A 23481-nucleotide genomic window follows, 5' to 3' on the forward strand; every position below is an offset into this window, starting at 1 on the left:
TATTTTTTTCTTCTTTCATAATCCCCTTTTTCTTGGAACTGAAGTCAAGTAGTTTTAGGAACTGTGGAAAAAGATACATGTTTATTTTAATTTTTCTGTTGTATTTTTGCTTTCTATGCCTAATGTCTCTAGACACCTCTCATGACTGGCACCAGTTGCACATTAGTGCTCTTCTTGCACATCCTTTTGTAGTTACTCCGCTGCTGTGTGTAATGAACCCTCCCTCTCTCCCCATCTCTGTGCTGTGCTTTTCCTCTCCCCTTTTCTACCAGATTTCAGCTGTGATTTCTTTAGCTGACATATGAATGCTCAGAATTTCAAAACAGCCCACACCTGCAATTAGCCATTTGTCAAGGTGTGCATGAACCAACCAGCCTCCTCGCTGCAGTTAAGTCCTTCAGTTGGTCTGCTGACACACCACAAAATTATCGTCTTAGCTCAATGAGTGAGAAAAGTCCCATAGCAATAGAAGCCCATCTTGGTAATATATAAAAACCCCATTGTGTGCATTCACCTTTCCCCCCCACCCCCTCCCTCAATGTAGAGTTGTTTTTCCCTTTCATCTCAGTGTTTCTAAAGGCAATAAAAGCTTTGTCCACCAGCAGTTATAAATTTCTGGTGTGCCACACCCCCAATTCAGTGCTATTATGTTTAGGCTTGTATGGCTGGAACCCCATGAGGCATTTTCAAGTATCTTCTCCATCCAACTCAAGCAGTTCTCATCACTCCAGAAATGTCTTTCTTTAGCTTATAGGACAGAAGAATGAGCTCCCTTCAGAGCTTAATATGCCTCTGCTTCACACAGAAGCTGAAGGGGTGCTGAGGTAATGTAATGAGAGCACAGGCAATCCAAGTTGGAAGTAAAATACATTTTCTCTGTGATGTGCTCAACCTTTTCTGCCCTGGGGCTTAAAAACTGAAATCTACTCTTTAATTTGGCATTCTCGGCCTGTACACTGAAATGCCGCTAATGATTCAAGAGAGTTAACAAGAGGGTAGCAAAAATGGTATGTCAGATATGTCTGAAACCATAAAAATTCTAGAGGCAAGAAAATTTGACTCATGTCAATGGATTTTGAAAATGTAATTTTCTGTCTACTGGAGGCCAGGGAAGAGAACATACTGAGTTCATTTGTGTCACAGTATTTTTACAAACTCCTTATTAAATCAAACTTGAAGTAAAGGTTCATTTTAACAACAGTTAGTGTGCTGTTACCCTTATTTCTTTAAAACGGCAAAATAGAATAATTTTCAAATTTAAAAAATAGTCTAAAAAATGGAGATCACTTCAAAACAGGGACATATTTTGTTGGGTTTTTTTGTTTTGTTTGTTCTCCCCCCCCCCCCCCCCCCCCAGTTTGTTTTTTTTTTTTTTTTCCTGTACAAGCAGTTCTCCTGGGAAAAAGGCTGGAATTTGTGATTCACCGGCTCAATTATTCTTACAAATGTGTCATATGTGTCAGTTCTTCTGATTATTTTTTTCTTTTTTTTCCATGAGCTTCTACTGGGCAAGCTTGCCATGCGTCGCGAGTGCAAGGTCATGTGTTTCAAGGAGATTAATATCCGTTTCCAGAAACATGGCAATTTCTCATGATTTGTGATTCATAGAGGTGGCTATTTACACCATCTAAAAATGTTGAATAGGGCATCTATTATTTAACCTGCCTAATTTATTTTTAATGTTGTAACCAAGTTCATTTATTCAGTAAGATAGCTGCTTTTCATGACAGTTTAACATCTGTTTTTGAATGATATCTTCAGCTCTGTAGCAAAACTTGCATCTACTTTGGAGTTGGAAGCTAATGCATGTTAGTGATGGCATACAATGCAGTTTTAAGCCATTCACGTGTATTTAAAATAAGATTGATTTACAGTAGTTTCTTTCCTAGGGAGGTACAACTTAAACTAATTCTTAATGATCCAAATGCATTTAAGACTTGTTCATAAAATCCTCAAAAACACAAAACTCAGAAATCTTTCAAAGCCAGTTTACTCCAGCATTATTTTCATGGCTAAAAAAGCACACTCTCCTGACAACAGACTCTTTGGTCGGCTTTTTTTTTTCTTGGCATTGCCTTTACTTAGCTCACAAAATGAGATGGAAAACTGCATTACTGCAGTATATCCTTGTGGTGGAAGTCAGTTGGAGATGCGCTTGGGAAGATACATTTCTCAGAAAATAGGTGTGTTTCTTAACAGAAGGCTGCAACTAAAAGCAAACCCCCCAACTAGCCTGTACGCAACTCTGTGCCACATGGGTATTTGAGGTGCGCAGCCAACTGCCCTAACAGTGCTTTACCACAACCAGTCCCTGGCTGGCTTCTAGCAGTATGGGCTCAGCTCTGGAAACAGTCCTGAACTTTGTCCTCATCAGAAGAGTAAAAATTTTTTTTTTTTTTTTTTTTAATTAAGAAATGTACTCTTGGAAGCTACTCCTGTATCTTCATGGGGCTTATACTCTGCTGGTCATCATATCTATTCCTTGTCTTCTTCTATTTAGGCTGAAAGCCTTTTCAGATGCAGCAAAGCCTCCATTTTTTTTTGGAGTGGGAAGCAGAAAGGAAGAGAATGATAAGTCAGTTAATCGGGCAAGAGATGACCTTAAGCTTTTCTCCTGCGCTGGCTGGTGGGTGATCGTTATTGAAGGTTCTGGTTTTGGAGGGGATATTGCAAAAGTACGAACACAGGATGCTCAGCACAATGGATGATGCTTTGGGAGCAACAGCTTGCCTGGTAACTGCCCAAGTGCTTAATTTTGACCTGCAGCTGGGGTTGAATCCGTGTTGTAACCAGCATTTTACAGATTCACGATGGTGTAAATGGAGTCAAATGTCGTATTAGATCATGTTGTCAAGGCAAAGTGAAAAGTGTATCGGTGCTAGCTGATTAACAGCATAGTAAATTGAATCTGTTAAGTCTAAACAAAATTTGCTTTGGTCCCCGATTTTGAGCATACCTTTATTATTTTTAATGGATTGAAGCTGACAGGAGATTTGTGTAAGGTTTTATATAGTTCTAGTGAGAATCTGAGTCCTTTGTCAGTGTGTGACAAAATCCTGAGTCATTCACAGAATTTTAAGATGGTGTTAATGTTATCCAAGATCATTTAGAAAGTATTTTAAAATGGCTAAATGTTTCTTCATCACATATTGGAGACATTCACAGGCTTTTACACATGGTGTTGCCGACTGAGTTGGTGAACATACCCAAGCCCATCAGCCATCTCTGTTACAGATGGGCCAAGTACACTGTCACCACAGTATTAATGAAGCAAAATGGCAGACTTCAAAACTCCAGTGGAGGTGCTGTCACTGCCTAGAAACAGCTTTGAATGGGGAGAATTTAAATCAGATGTAATTTTTTGACAGTTAAGAAGCTTTGAATCACCGATGCTGGTACTCAGAAGTAAAAGCAACCCCGGCACTGCTGCCTTCTGTAACCCAGCTGTGAGGGAAGCACTGAGCGGGCCCCGTTAGCCCCATCAGCGTCTACCACGTCCTCGCAGCGAGTGCCGGGGCCCCCGCCTGGCAGTCTCTCCCTCAGCCGCCCAGGGCGGCCCCGTCTCCTCGGCCGGCACCTCCGCGGGGCGCCGAGCACTAGCGAATGCGCCCGTGAGCGGCCCACTGCTGCCACAAAGACGGCGGGTCGGGCAGCCCGGCCCGGCCGCTCCTCAGCCCCTCTCCAGCGCCGCTAGGCCGGCTACGCACCTTCTCCGATCGTGACCCGGCCCTGCGGTGGGGCTCGCGGCCCTTACGCAGCGGCGCCCAAGCTCCGCCCCTGCCGGGTGTTGGCGCGCGGTGCTTGTGTCTGTTGGGGATCCGGCTGGGACCGGCTGGGGCAGCCCCTCACCTCCTCCCGCCGACCCCCCCCCCACCCCCCCAGCCGACCCCTGACAGGCACCCTAAAACATCGTGGGTGCTGCACGGAGTCATGGAGTTAGCGGCTCTGGAAGCCCCTGCGGCAGCAAATACTCCCTTAACTGAGAAACGAGTATAGCGAGTCTCAATAAACTGGCAGGAGCCGAGAAGGGCTGTGGTGAGCCTGGAGGCCGGCGCTGTACACTGTGCTCGGGTTGTGCTGAGAAATGGCAGGACAGAGGAAGGAAGCAGGATGAGAGCTTTCTAACCCAAAAATGAAAAGCAGAAGCCTTTGAGGTCCTCTCCACGTTGCCGCCTCCCGCCTGGCCCCTGCACGGCTGGCGTGCCCGTGGTGTCATGGCTGCTCTGGGTACAGCCGTCTGGCTGTCAGTGTCGGGTTAGCCAGCCTCAACAGACCAGTAAATTGGGTCTTGTGCAAAAAGAAGCACATCAGGCATTTCTGTCTGTGAAGGGCAGCAGCAGCTAGGGGTAGCTGAGGTATTTGTGTTGATGGGCATTCCTGCAGATACCTGCTCTTCTCCCAGCAATCACTGACATGTAGTAACCAGGCCTTGCTTGGTTAACTCCTGCTCTTGTCTGTGGGGATAACTGCAATACCCTGTGTGTGGCTGTGAGCAAATGTAAACTTATGCAATGGCAAGTAATACTGCATGGTGTATTTAATGCTTATTACATATGTAGCCTGCTTTCAATATCTTTTTCAAGGCCTTTTCTGTTTTCTTTGAGCATATGGGCACCGCTGAAATAATGTATTAAGAAGGAAACTGAATTTTCCTGCTGCCTCAGTAGTAGGCTTCAATTTCTGGGGTTCATAGATGTGTATAAAATTTATCTTATCTGTGTCTTATGATCTGGTAACTATTTAGTAATAACGGTCACCCACACAGTGTGCCAGGACACCATGCTGTTTGGTAATGAGCACTCCTGGAGTTCTGTGAAGGCCCCAATTAATCATCGTAGTGCCAATTAAAAAGGCCATTAGAAATACTGTTGGTAGCCATCAATCCTGCATAGGTATCCTTTCTTGAAGAGGTGCATGTGTAATGCACTCAGGTTTGCACACATATGCATACTTCTTTTTCCAGGTCGATGTGACCTGGCAGAGCGATTGAGCAAAATATATTGGCAGCGACAATGAATTTATATTCTGTCTTACATCATACTATAGTTGGATCCCAAATTTATTACATTCTGTTAAATCTTAAATCAGCTTTTGTTTTCGTAAGTGGGACATAGTTGTTCATGTGGCACAGTTACACTGAAGCTCTCACTGGAGTTGCACTGCAGTATTATCAGGGTATGATTTTAAGGCCAACATTCATTAAATCCTTTCAGAACAGGGACTTCGTTGTCCCACAGTTCCTGGTGGGGAGTTGTATGACAGTTTGGGTCTTCAAGCAAGCACTCCAGTAATATAAATAATTGTGGGTGGAGTCTTCAAGCAAGCACTCCAGTAATATAAATAATTGTGGGTGGAGCAGGTAGCCTTTTTACTTTACATTGTTTATTACTTTTCACTTTTCTTTTTGTCAGCTGATCATAAGTTCTTCATATTTCACTTTTTTGAGCTGAGAGATTTTAATACCCATTTTGTGCCCTGACATGTTTTTTTTTTTTTTCCTGAAAAGTCCATTTGAAAACAGTTGAAGCATTTATGAGACCAAGAGTAAGTAGAATGCTGTTTTGTCAATAATAAAACAAAAAAAAGGGTTTTTTATTAGGAAGCAGAGCTCATGCTTTGAGCAAGGGTTTCAAAATTATTAAGGGGTTATGGTTTCTGTTTTTTCTTGTAAAACATCTGTCTAAGTTGTTCAAAGTTACAGTAAGGCACTGAAACCCTGTGTTGTCTCATGCTCAGCAGAGGTGTTAACGTTTTACAGCTGTGTTCTGCAAGAGGAATGGAGCTGAGTGGGATAGATCTGTAATAAGTGCAGCACCTTTATCGAGAATCTGGAATTGAACTCAGGATTTTTCTCTGCTGTTAGCAAATACTTTATGAAACACAGTAGCAGATATGTATGTTATTGTCCTGTTATCGCAGCAGATAACCTGCTACCTCTGTCTTTTACTTCAATTGCTTAGGTACCAGATTTTTGATAAGTGGATCTTTGGAATTGATGATACACCTGTCAGCATCAACATGCTGCTTCATAATGGGATATCACTTTGGCTCTCCAGTTTACAGGGGATGGGGGGGGGGGAAATCCAAACAACCAGTTTACAGGAAAAAATAATAATCCAAACAAACCAATTTTAATCTTTTTTCCCAGTCTCCAAATCCCAGAAATTACATACAGAAGCTATGCATTAAAAGAAAGTCAGAGAGTTACAGTTGCTGGCACACTTTTGCTTAAGTCTTCTCCTTTGTGTATGATCATCATCATTCAGTTTTCAATGACGTGATCATAGAGCCCAAAAGATTTTTTGGTTGCAGAAGATGATACAGCTCTAGGAATCAGGCTTGTGTTGTGAAGGAGATCCCTGTCTTGTTTTGTTGCCGAAATCATGAGGTGGGAGTCTTATGAAGGAGAAGAGACCAGCCTGTTACTTGTCTTGTTGCATGGCCACTATTATTGTCTCCCTGTGGAGGACCTGGCATCATCATCATGTCAAGCAGATACCACCTGCTGATGTCTCTGTTTCTGGAACAAAGAGACAGAGGCCTGGGCAACTGCAGTTCTTACAGCTGCCATGGAAATCAGGGGAGTGATGCTCTGAACCCCATAAAACTAAAAACACTAAAACGTGCTGAATACCCTTAGTGTGTGGACCTGACGGCTTTTCACATGGGTGTGCAAGGGTCTTGGAGTCAGTTGACCTTCATCTTGCTGTGCCCCCATATCCCAGCTTTTATCCAGGAAAGGATAAAATGCTTTTGTCAGATAGGAGTGGGAGAGTTTTCAAACAGTAAATAGCCTTGTTTTATTTTAAGTAGTCACATGCTAGTGTGCTGAGCACCATGAAATTAGGATGATACTAAGAATTTTGCATTCAGAGCAAAATCCAGAGGGTTACAAAACAGCCAGAAATGACAATAAAGCCAATTATTAACTAGCTTCCTTTCATTCAGTGGGAGCCAGTGTTTGTCATTTATATCGAGACAGAGGGAAGATGCAGCTTGTGAACAAATGTTGGGCGTTTAAAAGGGTGAAACTGTAAATGAGAGTCTTTGTAATAATAAAGGAACATAAGGCTTGTATCTGTTAAAAGCAAATTTAAAAATGAGGCCTATTTCCTGCCCTTCAACTTAAAATCTTGTGATTATCTTAAATCCCAAAATGTGGCTTCATTGTTCATTTCCTTTTTACCAGAATGTAAAATAACAGAAGCTTGAGCTTTTAGTGTATTAAAAAAGACATAATCCATTTTCATTATAACTTCTGGTAGTATTTTAATTAAAGGTATTAGGAGAACCGTCATGTGCGACACATTTTAAAATTCTTGTACAGTGCGCTAGGAATATCTAGGAAAGGGATTATGCGCATAACTTGTTCACTCGCAGCGAAGTAGACTGGATTTTGTTATCCTTGACTCTTTTATCACCTGCAGCTTGATCATGTATTTTTACGTGGCTAAGAGGAAGGATGTCTTTGTGTGTGTTCTTTGTAGTTCATAATGTGTTTAACAAATCGAGACTGTTTTTAGCAAAGTTCAGTGTTGTTTCTTGATACTGAAAGAAACCTCATTAAAGCAAGCTACATAAAATTTCGAGAAACTGTTAAAGAAAAGACCAAGAAAAATATTTATCTGGTTTTGTGAGTGGCTTTCATTTCTTCGTGGTTTTGCCCCACCACCTTTCCCCACCTCCCTCCGAAGTACGCCTTCATACCATGTTTCAGCCTTTATTTGTATATGTCACCTTCCACGAAGGATTTTGAGGATTCACTCTGACGGGCCGTGCTGTTCTATTGGAATCATATGGTATTATCTGCCTGGCTTCCTGGGCTCACACTGTGCCACCCAAGTGGCAAGGTGCTACCTTTCTGCAAATTCTATGAATTTAAGAGGGTAATCCGACAGAATTCTTTGCAAGCATGCTCTGATCAGTTGATTGATGTTTTATGCAGTGTTTTTCGTTTTGTGTTTTTCTGAAAGAGTTTGTGTTATGTCACTACCCTGTAAAACCGAGTCTAAAGTATATTATGGCCATGACAATGAGCAGTACAGAGCAATGTACAAAAATTGCAGTGGTTGCTGTTTAAGAGTGAATGGTTTTGGGTTTTAACCTCCAAGATTTTGAATGAGAAGAGGATGGCGGAAGGAATTGGGGAGATTGTCCCCAGGTATTATAATGTGACATGATTTGTATAAATTTTGAAAACTGTAAAGTGTAAGGTTTTAGGGAGATTTTTTAAAAGTAGAATGGTGTTTCCACCGACTCCTTAGCCTCTGTGTAAGACAGGAATGTCACCACTTTAACAGCTGCCGGTGCAGCTGACCTGGGTTTGCATAGAAAGATCTTGTTGATTGATGTTTAAACAAAATGTTAATTTGTTTACATGCCATGTGGTCCCAGTGGACTTGTTTAGTTCACCAGATGCCTTGAAAAGCTGAAGTCTTTGACCGTTATAAGGAATTTGTGCAATTTTTCTTTTTATCCTTTGTACTATTATCTTCCTCCAGCAGATGTGATTCACTTGTAAGGTGTCTTTAAGTAGGTCTTTTTACTGTCATATTGAGTTAAAAAAAAAAAAAAAAAAGTTGAACAGGTGTCTAAATTCCGCTGAAGTTACTGGATATAAACACATAAACCCAATTTATTAGGTGAAGCAGGGTTACTGTTCAGAGAGACAAGTGTCCCCCTGAAATAAGAGCATATGTTGGCTTCTCTGCTTGGACAAGAGGAAGAGTTGTGTGGTTTTGCTAGTGTTTTTAAACAGTTAGTGAATAATGTCAGTTAACTTCCTTCTCTCTCTCTCTTTTTTTTTTTTTTTTTTTTGAGTTGTTTAGCTGACAGCTGATTGACCAGCCATTCTGAAAGCAGATGGGAAAATCTGTTCAGGTGCCCTTTTTTTCTTTTTCTTCTTTTAAGTCCTCAGAATCTCACCTAATTACAAGGTGTGTAGAGTGCCTGTAGCCTAATTCCTTTTACCCAAACAAATAACATCCATTCTGGAATCTGGGTGTTCCTTGCATGTTTTCCCCAGATGAAGGATCTCAAGTTTAGTTAGCAATAATACAATAACTCTAAATTTATATTGCTATGAACATATGAAAGGCAGCATAAAATAAATTCATACTTCTTCCCGTCTGTGCTTAGTACAAGTGTTGATATAACAAAAATTAGGTCCAAGTGTTTCATCAAAACCAAAATTTTGTCATTTCTTAGTACACGAAAGCGAAGTATTTATCTTGCAAGTATTTGAAGGTTTATAGAGTCCATGTGAAGAAATTTCTGCTCATTAATGTGTATTATTAATGAATGCGCCTGGATCATTTGGGATTTTTGTATATAGGAAACAATATTAAGAGACTTGTGTGTATGAATTTTTCTAAAGTGCCTGCCACAGTATTTACTTAAGTCCAAATGTCCTTTGGAGGTTTTGCCATACCAGCATTTCAGCAGAAAGCCCAAGGTGAAATTTTATGGGGTATACTTTGGGTGTCTCAACTGATTATAACATTAAATAACTATATAGACCATAATGTAAATATTGGAATTATTTGAAAATCTACTACAGATAAATAATTTTTGTAATTTGTATTTGTTGAGGTGTTATAAGATGCTGAATCTGAAAGGATTTACAATGATGCAGTATGTGAGTGAACATGTTGTCACTGTGTTTAGCGGTGTCATTCTGCTGCACCATCTAATTTATCCGAGAACAGAATATATAAACAACTCCTTTTCAAAGGACCCTCAGTTACATGGTTTCACTCTCACTACTAGAGAATGTGTCTGTGTGTATACACAGACAGAGGCATACTCTTTTTTTCTCAGACATCTCCAAAGACAAAACTAGAGTACCTGTAATTTTTGATTACATGGCCACTGTAATCTCTCAGTTATTAGCAGTTTGGCACCCATCGAGAGCAGTTTTGCAGCACTTCCGGTCATTGAGTGAACTGAAACTCTTGGCTTGACAGAGTATTTCAGAGGAGTCCAGAGCACCCTGTGGGAATTGGTTTAAAATCCCAGATAACTGGAAGAAATGACCCCCTAGGTGTCAAGTGTCCCTATAGTGAATTTAAGCACACTTTTAATTTCTTTGTCAATGAGATGAAAATGGAGCCATTTCCCTCAGAAAGTGGAAGAAAGCAGCCACACAGTGTAATAGCATCTTGCAAGGGAGCTTGGTGAATGTGCCACAGGAAGCGGGAGAGCACGGTGGTGTCTGACACTTTTCTCCCCTTCACAACTGCACATTAAATGTACGCTGCTGTGGATAGGGGGGCAGGCAGGTTTTAAAAGTGGGGAGACCAAATAACTGTCACTGAGTTTACTCCCATTATTCCTTCTGCAAAACAAGGGAAGCCTCTTATAATTCACTCCTGACAAAAACATTTGTCCAGTTTTTACTGCCTCCTGCTTTTTCTTCTGAAACATTGGGCAAAGTGAACAAGCGTAAAATTGAAGCAGGAACAGGAGAGGGGAGGAGAAAAGGAAGGACAAGTCCTAGAGAGCAACTTATACAATGCTAGCCCTTAAAGCCTCGAAAAAAGCTCTATTGCTGAGCATGAAGCAAACATCGCCTGGGTCAGCTTTCCAGCATGACAGCAATAAACACATGACCAGTAATTCAACCCGACACAAGAGGTGTTCAAGAATACAAATATCATGAATGCTGTGTTCTGCTTATCCACTCAAAATGCGATACGTAAGCCTGGACTTCCCTGACAGGGTTCTGTCTCTCCCATCCTCTCATTTGATGAGCGTCTTCTATGTGAAAGCACAGCCTTTCTGATCCCATTAGAGAAGAGAGGCTCTGTCTCTGCAGTCCTTTTTGCAGCCTGTGCACTCTGTGAACCACGCCGTGCATGGAGGATTTGTTAAGAGATGCATTGGTACCTAACATGTCACAGGCAGACTTGTTATGGATGAAACCCAATTGACAGTAAGGATTAGCTGCAACTGAGAGATAAAAACAAGAAGTCATATTTTTAGAACAAGATTATGGTGCAAAATTTTGGTTATATATTGGGCAAGGAGATAGTCAGGGCTTTGTGTTATTAGAGATTCTGTACCGTAGGAAGCTGGCAGCAAATTCAGCCTGGTACTGCCAAACTGTACTTCAGAATCTGAGGTTTCATATGAAAAAGAGGAAAAAAACCAAAACAAACAGAAAACCCTCTATACCCTGCAGCTGCAGAGAAAATACTCAGAAACTCACTGTGACCAGAGCTGTGTTCTTGTCTTGAGTCAGCAATCAGCTTGAAGCAATACCTTTGAGAAGAACGAACTGTGCTGGTCATTTCAATGCATGTGAGCTATGAAGTGTGATATGTTTACACAGCAGCAGCTAGCTCATTTCTGTGCTTTTTTTTCAAAAACCTCAGTGTAATGCATGCTGTTTGAGAATGTATTTTCTTGGGACAGAATAAGAGAACCAGAAGGAAGTTGGTTTTTTTTTTCATGTAAATTAGAATTAATGTTAAACTTCTCTTCCTCTCTTCTTCTCCCCTCCACCCCCCCACCCCCCCCCAAAAAAAAAGGCAAAAAAAAAAAGCAAGCAACTTTTCAAGTTGTGGAGAAACAGAGAAACAAGGGATATTTTCTTTGCTCACCGGAAAAAGCTTTAGTCATATCCGGACTCTTGAAAAAAATCAAAACAAAACTCCCTTCTTCCCACTAACTCCTGCATTCTCCTTAGTGCCATATGCCCCAACTTACAATTATCCAGCTTTTTATATATTCCACTTCTGCACTGACAGCTATACAATGTACAACAGTTGCTTAGAGTCAGAAGGCAAATCTGTGAAGCACAAATAGTAAAGAATTTGGTGAGTTTAAAACAAATGTAGTGAATATGGAAGTAAATGACATAAGTAAAACTGGATAGTGATGGTATTATTTAATTTCTGTGTGTCTGTCTAAACGTCCTGTCTCAAATTTACCTACACAGTACTTTGAATTTCCCTTTTGGCATCAGCTCCACTGAAGTTACATTTAGCAGGCTGCAAAATACAGGGGATCTTGTACTTAGTGCTCATGATCACCCTGAGGAACCTGTTAATCAGTGGAACAATTGTATAGTTATGTGGCTCGCATCATGTTTGAGCATTGGAGCTCAACATTAGAAAAGCACTGTAATTGCTAATAATTAGTACTGGGTAAGCCTCACTAGGTTTACTTAAGAGTCCCCTTGTGTCAGATTCATATCGAAAGCGTATCTGAAGTATCTGAACCGTTTAAGGATCTGGGAGGTAATACTTTGTCATTGTGTAAGGCAGAAGACCTGTGTACGAAAGGGCAAGGGGATTGTGAAATAATTACTGGCTCTGCATTTAATTTGAGTCAATGAAAATGCCAGAATGATTGAAGTGTTTATGCTGAAGATCAAGGAGTTAGATTAGAATAGGATAATCACAACCAGGGACATCTTTCTTAAGTTTTTAAATATTTCCTAGGGAAGAGATAATGGAGGACTGTGAGAATATGGCAAGGGGAGTGTTGGAAGGAACATCAGGATCAGAGGTCACACCTGTGTGAAGCGATGGTTTGAAAATGACAAGTAAAAATAGAATTATGCTTCACTTGACGGTGATGAATGGCTTCCTTGACCTGCGGAGGAAGACTAGAGGTGGCTTTGCACCGTGGAGATGGTAATTTGATAGTGGCAGTTACAGGTGAAAAAGTTTGCTGTTAAAAATACGGTGGAAGAAATGACTGGTCGTAATTATGTATGAATACTCATGCCCCTGGGCCTCAGTTGCAGGGGTAGCTGTGCTTTTCTGCAGCCACAGCTGTGACACTTTCAGTTTGCCGTTCTTCCATACATTCAATGTGATTCTCCCATCCCTGTTTTCTCCATCTGTTCCCAGTATGCCTTTTACTTTGTGTTTGTCTATGCTTCACTTATCTTCAGCGCTGGAGTATTCTGCACCACTCACCTGCCTCTTTCCTCTGGCACCACGAAACTGCTCAACTGGCCTCGTAATGTTGGTAAACATGAGCAAGGCTCATAGAGTCAGTATTGCTATACCTGGGACTGTACATATAGTTTCCACGATGTGGGAGGTGGGATCAGTCATATCTTGCTTCCACATCTCATATCGTAACAGGGCAGGGAAACATTTGCCAATGGCCTATGACTTTGCCTCTCTGCAAGCAATAAATGCCAAGAGTCTTGTCAGCTTTTTACATACTAAGACAAAAAGCATGTTACGGGCTGCTGGCTGCTTCTGTTCAAACATGAAGCATGGATTTTGAGGTTAGTAGAGGTCTGTTTGCTTAAAAGAGGTTCGGATCGAGATGAATTATTAAAATGTCAATAAATACCACATTTTAAAAGATAATAAACTGACTGTTCATGTTGAAGGCAGAGCTCCAGGCAAACATTTGCAACAGCCTGAACCACCTACCTTTATGTACCTTCTTCCTCTATAGCACTCAGCATGAGGAGCCTAAGCAGCCCTGAAGCCCAGAAGGGAGTTCTTAAAGGCCCAAACAGACAAAAGTGCTTCACAGACACCATGTTCATGGGTTTTGTTCCTTTCTGTGTGGGTTTCAGTCACAACTGGCTATGGAAGTCCCTTATGTGCATGTGACATCAATCCACTTGTCAGCTAAAAATACTTAGTACACTGCCGTTTAGTATGGTGCAATTAATCATACATTTGGGCACCATGATGCCAAGTTTTATTTTGTTTTGAAATACTGTGTATGCAAAATTAGAAAAAATAAATAGTGAAATGCCACATTTAGCATAGTTCTCTTCTTTTGCAATTCTTTGTAAAAGCCTGCCAAAGGTTTATTCTAAAGAGTTGAATTTAAAATAAATAACCTGTCATACGTCAGGTCAGGGTTTAATTGGTTGCCCACCCAGTCAGGAGTTACCTGCTAGTTGCCAAGTTCTGATCTGTACGCTATCGTAACACTAGTTTAGAGATTATCAACTCAAATGACCCATTTGAGGAACAGTCTTATCCATAGGTCTTCCCCCTTCCCCTGCACTGGGCTTGAAGTCTGATTAGTGTTTAGACATTGCTTTGAGATAATGATAATGTGCCTTTTAATTAGCATCAATATTTCTAATCTTTTGGGAAATAATAATGTGCTGCTTTTTTAACTCCTTGACTGTTGACAGATGGCCACTTATTAAACATCATTAAATGCTGATATCAATCATTTTTGTGCTCTTTAAAATATGCTTGTCATTTAAATGAAATGATATATTATAGGAGGAAGGTTTTTCACACCGGGTTGTGTAGACTTTGATGCAGTGCTGCAACAGCATTTGGTGGAGGCCTTGTTATTTAAGACTTTCTAAGTATAATCTCTCAGGCCTTGCTAAGTTGTCATTTCAATGTCTATCTGTCTGTTAAAAGGGCCTCTTGTATGGAAGTAGCTGAAATGCTTCTGAGACAAAGCCACTATTTAAACATTTAGCAACTTGAACTTTTGAGAAGCCTGTGCTTATATGCAGAAAACATTTCATGCATTTACACAGAGCTCAAATGCTGTACATGCTGTTTAAAAGGCTGGCAGCTTGTATTCATCACCTGAGTGACAGCCGTTCCTAGCCTTTTGTACTCTTAAAAAGAGATGGGAAGATTAACTCCTTCCATGCTAATGACTGCCATATTGAAGTAACAATTGTTATGTTCAAAATTTAAATTTGTAAATTTTGTCTCTAACAGATTTGCTGATTTTGACAGTATATTAGAGAAAGGATTGGTGACAGTATATTAAAAGAAATTGCTAAACATTTCTCCAATACACTGTTAATTTTTCTGGGCAGAAAAAAAAAAGTCTCTCTGACATTTGATGTCAGAACCAGATCCTCCATGTAAGCTAGAAGAAAAAGAATTAAAATATTGTTAAGTCAGATTTGAACATTTATGGTGAGTGTGGAATCTGAAGAATTTTTCTCCTGGAGTCAAATCCTTTTTTTAATATTTACTGTCAAGGAAAATATTTAGTAGTTGCAATTCAATTAAATGTTCACTTAAGCGATTTAAATGTCACACAAAAGAGTAAAGAACAATTCTATATTTTATATGCTGCATTCAAAGATCATTGAGTGTTATTTGTTAAACTAAACTCCTCCGCATTAGGAAGAAATGGTAGTCTTTGGTAGTAAAAAAAGGGGTTAAAGGCATGCAGGTAATTTAATTTAATTTAATCTGAGAAAGAGTATCATCTGGTATAATGCAGATGTTCATATGCAGGTTTGAGAGGATTACACAGTTTGCCTGAATGATTGAGGAAGTGAGATACTAATATTGGATTACATTCCTTTTTTTTCACAGAGGAACAGATAGCTAAAATATGTATGTTAACTTGATCCCTCCATTCCCTCCTGCCCCCAATCAAAACATTTTAATTACACTATATTTTCTTTTTGGAGGAAACATGAGATAAATCAACAGTTGTCTCCTGTCAAAGGGTATTGCTGAACTACTGATGCCAAACAAAATTTCCACAAAAGCTTTCAGTTAGTATTTTAGGGTAAATTCAAGGGTCTTCTCCTTTTCCTACTTTAAAGACCTATAAATTCTGGTATGTGTTTTGCTACATAATTATTTCAGAAATACGGTTGTACAGTAGAGATGTCATAATAATTATAAAATTTTCATTCACATTTTGGAGGCCCTGTATCTTTAGGGAAACTCAGGGTGGACTTGACTAATGCCTCTGGGCTTTGATTCTGTTCACATCAATTTTTACGCGTTCTGATTCAGTAAATCTCATTAAGCACTTTAACTTCCAGTATTCACTGAAAGTTCTGTTGACTTCAGTAGCAGATTAAGCACATGCTTAAATGTTGTTCAAAGCCTCAGGGAGAGGTGATTAAACCAAAGAACAAAGCAATGCTATTAAAATATTTTAACTCATTAAAATCCAATAGATTTACTGATACTGATTCACTGAATACTCTGTATTGAAAGTAAAACAATTACCTTACAGTTGGCTGGCTCTCTTGTGCAACTCAGAACACCAACATCAGTATATTAGCTGGGTATTTCTGCTGTGACAATACATTTCCTTTTACTTTTGACCTACTGTTCTATTCTTATAAATAATCAGTAATTATAATGAGTGATTGAAAATATAATGGGAAATAAAAAGGTTTCCAAGCTTGTTTACAAAATGTTCTTGAAAATGAACATAATTTAAAAGAAATTTTTGTCTCGCTCCAAGTTACTCAAATGTCTTTTGTGATTACTCATTAACTTCAAAAGACATTTTTAGTTTCCACGCACAGGGATGAATTTTTTAAGCTTTAGCAGTGTTGTCTTACTGTTCTTTGTGTGTTGACATTTTCTGTATTAATTTATTGTGGAGTTTGATGCAGAGTAATTAAAAATCATGCTTTGGCAAGACTGAGATGTAGTCTTTGAATTAGCATGTGAGATGCTCTAGTGAGTCCAGCAAGTGTTAAGAAAAAGCACTGCAGTATGTAATTCTGTCCATAGTATGCTATTTATTAAAAAGTCCTTCAACTTTTTAGAATTTTGTGAAATACTTTCTGTAGGGGAGATGTGTTGCTCTGTAATCCATGGGGAGAAGGTTCTGAAGTAACCCCGTAATGATTCAGAAACCAGAAGATTGCTTAAGTGTTTGGGGCGGGGGGTAGCAGGGCAGCAGGAGGTTAGAGGGAAAGTTGTTGGGTTTTTGGTTTTGTTTTTGTTTGGGTCTTTTTTTTCATTTAGTTTACTGTAGAGGAAAGAATCTGACCAAGTCTGGAATATTTTGGGAGGCTGGACATGGCATCATTAGCCTTCCCAAGTTCCTGTCCTGGAACAGTTACTGTGTGTGCAAAATCATGAGCTCATTGAAATCCTGGAGTGAGTTATTTGGGGTCTGTAGTCTGGCTGCAGCTTCTTGAAATAAATCTGAATGATAAAGCTACATAATTTTTGCTACTGTGGTATTAAAATCTTACAATGATTCCGTCTCAGTGTGCTCACTGAGTCAGACCAAGAAACCATCAAGTCTGCTGATTCATGTTTGCTTCTTGACCTTTTGGCAAAGATCAAGTGTAGCATATGTTTTTATCACTTTAATATCTGCTAAGTCCTCAACTTGAGGATTTTATATTAAATGAGTTTGGGGACTGGGAAATGTACTAGGAGCTTACGCCATCCTCTTCATGCATAAAGCTGGCTATTGCTGTGTTTCTAGAATGGTGTGAAAAGAAAAAGAAAAAAAAAAAAGGCAACAAGCGCCCTAATGACCATAAATGAGTGTGAAGAGAAGAGCAGGAACAGAGCAAGCATAGATTATGCTTCTCTAAAGTATTCTCTTAATCTCCACCTATTTTCATCTCAGCGGTTTTCCTGAGCTTCCATAAAACCCCTGTAAAATTAAAATAAAATTGCACTTCTGATTGCATTTCAATCTTGTTTTCACATCTTCTCAGTCCATATTAATATCCATTTTGTAATGTCCAGTATTGTAACATCAGGTTATCACCTTCAGGTCTGGGCATTGCTTTGTACTTACAGATACAGTGAGCCTACACTCAGTCTCATCGTTGCTGAAGAGCAAGTCATTGCATCACTGTTTATTTTCACTGGTCACTCTTACAGGTTCTGTTTTTCTGAAAAATGAGATAAAATAGCAATCAGAAATAACCGCAAATTCAAAAAGAGAAGATACATACACTACATCATGGTGAAATGGTACATATAGGGTTTGATTTGGTTTGATTAAAGACCATTGGAAAGAAATAAATGTGATTCATATCTTTGAGGAAACACTGCTTTCACAAGTGTTTAAAATATATTCAGAAATATGCCAAAAACTATGGAGAGTTGGTGTTCACTTGAACATTTTTGATTGATTAAATACCAGCTTATGCCATTTTATAAACTGGAGGCCCAGAACTGTTCATACATGTCACAATCAGTGGGTGGCTAACAAAAGCTGGTTTTATTTGGCCTGTGACACAGTTACTGCTGAGGTCTAGGTAATGCAGCAGGTGATGACAAGCATCATTTATGACATCTCTTGAAACAGAATCAAGCCACTAAAGGCCAAGTTGATGTGACAGGGTGAAAACTGGAAGTTGTATTAGAAACAAAATGAGTACAGTTCAGATAAAGACTGATCAAAATAATTTCTAGATGACATAAGAATTTGACCCTTTAAGGATTTCTTACTAAGTATGTGAGGTAATACAGAAGGGAGGAACCTGTGTCATTGTAAATTAGTGTCCTTGAGTTAAGTCTCATTTCCAAGACACCTTCAGTTTTTTAATTATTTGACCTGCCATGGTTAATAAAAAGAAAGTTAATTTGGTGGTGTGACAATTTTGGTGGTAGCTTGGTGCACTACCAAATTAATTGCAATAAAATAAAATAATAGCTTCTAAAAAAACCCCAAACTTCCTGTTCCTTGCATTTTGAATCAGTTGATGATTTCTTAGTCATTATTTATGGCCTCAGTATTTAAATTAGGACATGTTAAACAAAGCTGATGTTTGGGGCAGGGAGGGAGGGGAGGAAATTAAGTGTTTGTTAATGGTAACTATTTTAATGTTGCTATTTCATGGAAAATACAGTATTTTGATTCTTTAAAATTTCTGGATAGAGCCAAAAAATAGTGTCTACAAGATAGAAATCCACTGCAGCAAAATAGCTTCTTATTACTATGCGTGCTATGATGCTTACCGGTTATTGTCAATATACAGTGTCTCCTGGCAAGGAAGCTTTTGTTTGTCATGGGAACAAAATGATTGCTCCTCATTTTTCTTGACTGCTGAGTTCTTTAAGTGAAAAGCATTTTGATCCTGGAATAAATATTGATTCTCTCTTTTCTCTCTCTGAGAAAATTAATTTAGTGTGAGTTATATTCACCCAGGTGAGGTAAGGGCAGCTCAGGACCCCACAGGCTACTTAAACCTGTGACACAGGCTGGCATTCAAAAAGTGTCTTCATTACCCCTAGGTCAGCACATACATGCTAGTTCTTTTGAAGAGTGTCTCCTGGGGCAGAGGAAGGGAGGACTGGTGGGCCACTTGTCTATAGCAATAGGACTGCAGGCTTTTTTCTAGCTAAAAAGTAGTAGAATCTATCTGCCTTCATTCCTGTCCACCTCCCCCCATTCTGAGTGGTTCTGTACCCTAAAACCAGGTGGTCTAGGTGAAACCAAGGGCACTAATGCATTGTGCCTTCCAGAGACAGCCTTTGGAGAAATGTAAAGATCTGTGTTTTCCTGTGCTGATTTTTAGCATGCAGAAATCCTTTTCACAGTGCACTGGGGAGAAAGTAGAGAGGTTGGCAATAGCCAAGTCTTCCCTTTGCAAGTAAGCTAAAAATACGAAAGGATGCAGAAAGATGAAATAATGCATGGGATTACGTTTACAAAGCTGAGCATCCATTGCTATGACCACTCTTCAGCTGACAGGGGACGTGCTCATCCTTGGAGAGGGGCTCAGTGGCATATTCTTGTGTCGTGGTTTAACTTCAGCCAGCAACTAGGCACCGCGCAGCTGCTCACTCACTCCCCCCCCCACCCAGTGGGATGGGGGAGAAAATCGGGAAAAGAAGTAAAACTCGTGGGTTGAGATAAGAATGGTTTAATAGAACAGAAAAGCAGCAGCTAATAATGATAATGATAATAAAAGGACAACAGCAATAATAAAAGGATTGGAATGTATAAATGATGCGCAGTGTAATTGCTCACCACCCGCCAATCGACACCCAGCTAGTCCCCGAGCGGCGATCCCCCGCCCCCACTCCTCCCAGTTCCTATACTAGATGTGACGTCACATGGTATGGAATACCCCATTGGCCAGTTTGGGTCAGGTGCCCTGGCTGTGTCCTGTGCCAACTTCTTGTGCCCCTCCAGCTTTCTCGCTGGCTGGGCATGAGAAGCTGAAAAATCCTTGACTTTAGACTAAACGCTACTTAGCAACAACTGAAAACATCAGTGTTATCAACATTCTTAGCATACTGAACTCAAAACATAGCACTGTACCAGCTACTAGGAAGACAGTTAACTCTATCCCAGCTGAAACCAGGACATCTTGATACACAAATTGAAAGAGTAGGCAAGAGCAATGGGAAGAGTTGGACAGATTACTTTAAAAGAATTGCATGCTTCCACTTCCTTCTCTTTGCAGCTCTCTTAAGAAAACATTGTTGTGAGGTGAGAAACATCTGAACCTTTGCAGATGACTACATGTGCCTGTTGCTATCGTAGTATTTGATATCAATCTGCGTCCATATGCATCCCTATCAGATTCAAAGCATAAGCCCATGTTACTGTAGAAATTATGTCATGCAAGTGCAAAATTTCCACTGCCCTGACTTAAAAATTAACTTTCATTAGTCACTGGACAATTAGTCCAGATTGCTGGATTCCCTTTAGAGAGTGATGCCTATGGTGTCTTGATTTCACCATTATGAAAGCAACAGTTAGCATTCTAAGAAATCAGTTGAGTGGAATTTATTGCAACATGCATGTCTAGCACAATGTTAAGTGTACATCTCCAGCATGATGTTACCGTGTGTTTGTTCCAGTCAGTACTATTGAAGTAATGTTGAATTCTCATTTCATTTCATTTTTTATTTTTGTCTTCTCATACTATTTTTTAAAAAAAACTCCACCACAATAAAAAACAAACAAAAATGAATATATAAATATAACTCACTCACTTCTTATGTGCCTCAGAGCATAATCCTGCCATTGACTTTCTGAAAACATTTAGGATTGTTTGGGAAGGTTTTAAGCTAAAATGGGGACTTTCATATGGCCTGTATGATCTCTCCTCAAGGGAATGCATTTTGTTAAAGTGACAATTTATGACATTCAGTACTAATGTCAAACTTTGTTCTGCTGTGTGAAGTAACATAATTAAAACACCAAAACAGAAGAACACAAGCAGTGCAGCATTGTTGAACTTGTAGATATTTCCACATAGGTGATTTGAAATCTGATGGAACAGTGATATGAGTGTTTGAGGCATGTCCGTGTGAGATGTAAGAAAAACAAGCCTTGAGCATCTTAGTTATTTCCCTCAGAAGGATTTTATCCAGAGAGGAGGATGCAATATTTATGTGCAATAACAGCTGGGTATTTTTAGAATTATTTTAAATTCCTTTATACTATGTCTCTGCTTGATTAGAGAATAGCTACCAATCAGATAACGTAACGGTTTGTCCCATTTGTGTGAAGTGATATTCCAGGATAAAATTACAATTTATTTCCTTCTAAATGTGGTATTCATTTGGGAGTAAATTAATTAAGGCTTAGCTGATAAGTATCTGCTGTTGTTCTGCAGTCATGACATGGCAAGATACTAGGTATCTACATGCAAAACTTACTTGTACATCAAAAAATAAATAAAGTGCCTGTACCTATTGTTTCTAGAGCTGTTATGTGATACTTTAAATAAATTACTTAATTCCATGTTTAAAATACCCAAAGGTATAATGTTTTATTATTGTTACTATTGACTTAGATTGCATTATTGTAAGAGCTCATTCTTCGTTTGAGAGCCTTTTCTCATGAGACAGGAAGGTGGTCTCTGTGCACTGTGCCCTACCTGGTTTCCTACTTTATCCACGCTATGACTTGAACAAATAAAGATGAACAAAATGTAAATAGAGCATCCTAAAAAGACTCTCAGTTTGGGATTCCCTCAGTGATCTTCACTGATGGGGAGGACATATTTCAAGGTTTTATCAGTGGGATCATGATATGAATTGCTTAGTTACTCTGTACGTGCTGGAAAACTGGACAGTTTCCTTGTTTCTCTTTGAGGGGAGATCAAAAATTCATGCAGCAGAAATGTTAAGACTATCAGTGTTTGAAACAGTCAGTTAAGAGAGAACTGCACATGAGCTTTCCATTGAGTTGTAGAATATCGTTGACTTGATGTCTACATGTGTTTAAACACAATTGCTTTCTATACTTATTCCAGTCATCCTGTGTCATTTTCTGTTGACTTATTTTTCTGCCTTAAAATTAAGCTAATTGCAGAATGGTTTCATATAACAATATTGACTGTAGAGGTATGCATTTCTGCATGTTCTTTTGTATGAATTCTCTTCAGTACTATCTCAATGAGGTGGATGAAAAATCAAGTGCTGAATCTTTTAAAACTGCTTTTCAATGCCATCTTCAATCAGATATTAAGAGGAATGAATATAGCTGGAGCTTAATCATAAACTTTTCTCCTTCCTGTCAGTACTGACATTTACTTGTTTCTAGACAAATAGATGAATCATAGCTAACGAGTTGTTTTGATCGTTTCTGGTGTTAATACAAAATCAAGGCTCATGTATTTTGACCCTATACCTCCAAATTAACTCTAAAAGACTAAAAGCCTAAAAGCTGATCTTTTGCAAAGACTTAGAAACTCCTCTAAAAGTTGCTCCATTCAGTAGGCTTCAGCCTGGGGTAACAAACCACTGGTAAGCCATGGGTGACTGCGTGCGGAGGGAGTCTGCAGGGCAATCCCTCATCCAGTGGGCATTTGCTGGCACATACCACTGGAAGCTGAATATTTGGTAACGCTCTTTTTTTTCACATGAAGCTTTACCTGTGGCTCTTGCTGTGAGTGAAAGTGGGCGGTAGCCTGTGATCCCAGCAAGTCTGATTCACAGCAGGCTTTTTAGTTAGAGGGTTTCACGGCACTTACTGTCTGCTTGATTGTATGTGAAAGAACAAAAGAGGATTGAACAAGGAGATGCTAAATATAGAAAATAAAAAGGGAAACCTTGATCAGACTGAAGGTAGGAATACTTATCTGTTCCAGTTTTAGTATCCCTATATTTTTATATGAAGAGCAACGTAAAGGAGTATGGTGTTTTGCACCTGCGACGTTGTTGGATACTGGAACAAGATTTTGATTCTGAAGTTGGCTTCCAATAGTCAGTTTGGGAAGCATATACTGAGTCTTTCTTTGGGGAGCAATATTAGACTTTGCATGTAATTCAGCTAAGGTAGCAAATTTAGACCTTGAGCCTTAATGTTTCTGTGATTTTAAAATTATTTAGCTGTATATAGGGCTTTTTTTTTAGAAGTGAGTATCCAACCCAAAGGCCATGTACAAGCCTTCAAGTTTAACCTTTTCATTTTACTTGACACTCTAGAAGAAGATAAGGGGGAGAATGCTGTCAGAGAGCTTACACAGAGGATAGAGTGGTGGTGGTGAAGGGGATAATGACTTCAGCTCTGACTTTCTTCCTCCTGCTGCAAAAAGGCATCTGTATTCTCTGCCGGGTGCAACCAGCCTGCAGGAAGCTTTCATTCCTGCAAACCCCAAGTAAGTCAGCAGATCATCTGGGAAATTAGAGAGACATCAGAGCTGGACTTGTGATGACCTGTTTTAAAAAAAAGTAAAAAGCGTAGACAGATGCTGAATGGGAATGATGGGAAGAACACGAGGAAGGGCTTAGGTATACTTCCATCTGCAGTATTGTAAAGATACTACTGCTGTGGTATCAGGTGGCATGAGCTGCCAGGCAGCCTTAGCAACAGATTTTT

The 23481-nt window shown here is 39.6% G+C and overlaps 1 protein-coding gene and 1 non-coding gene across 5 annotated transcripts in view; both read left to right on the forward strand.

Annotated features, from left to right (window-relative positions):
- MACROD2 (mono-ADP ribosylhydrolase 2) overlaps nt 1–23481 on the forward strand; it is a 910189-nt gene that overhangs the window by 395656 nt on the left and 491052 nt on the right. The window lies entirely within an intron of this gene.
- On the forward strand, nt 16992–17181 carry LOC142035126 (U2 spliceosomal RNA). Its single transcript, XR_012651799.1, has one exon. It is a non-coding gene; the product is annotated as a U2 spliceosomal RNA (small nuclear RNA).

This window comes from Buteo buteo, chromosome 9 (genome assembly GCF_964188355.1).
Source record: "Buteo buteo chromosome 9, bButBut1.hap1.1, whole genome shotgun sequence".
Taxonomy (NCBI): domain Eukaryota; kingdom Metazoa; phylum Chordata; class Aves; order Accipitriformes; family Accipitridae; genus Buteo; species Buteo buteo.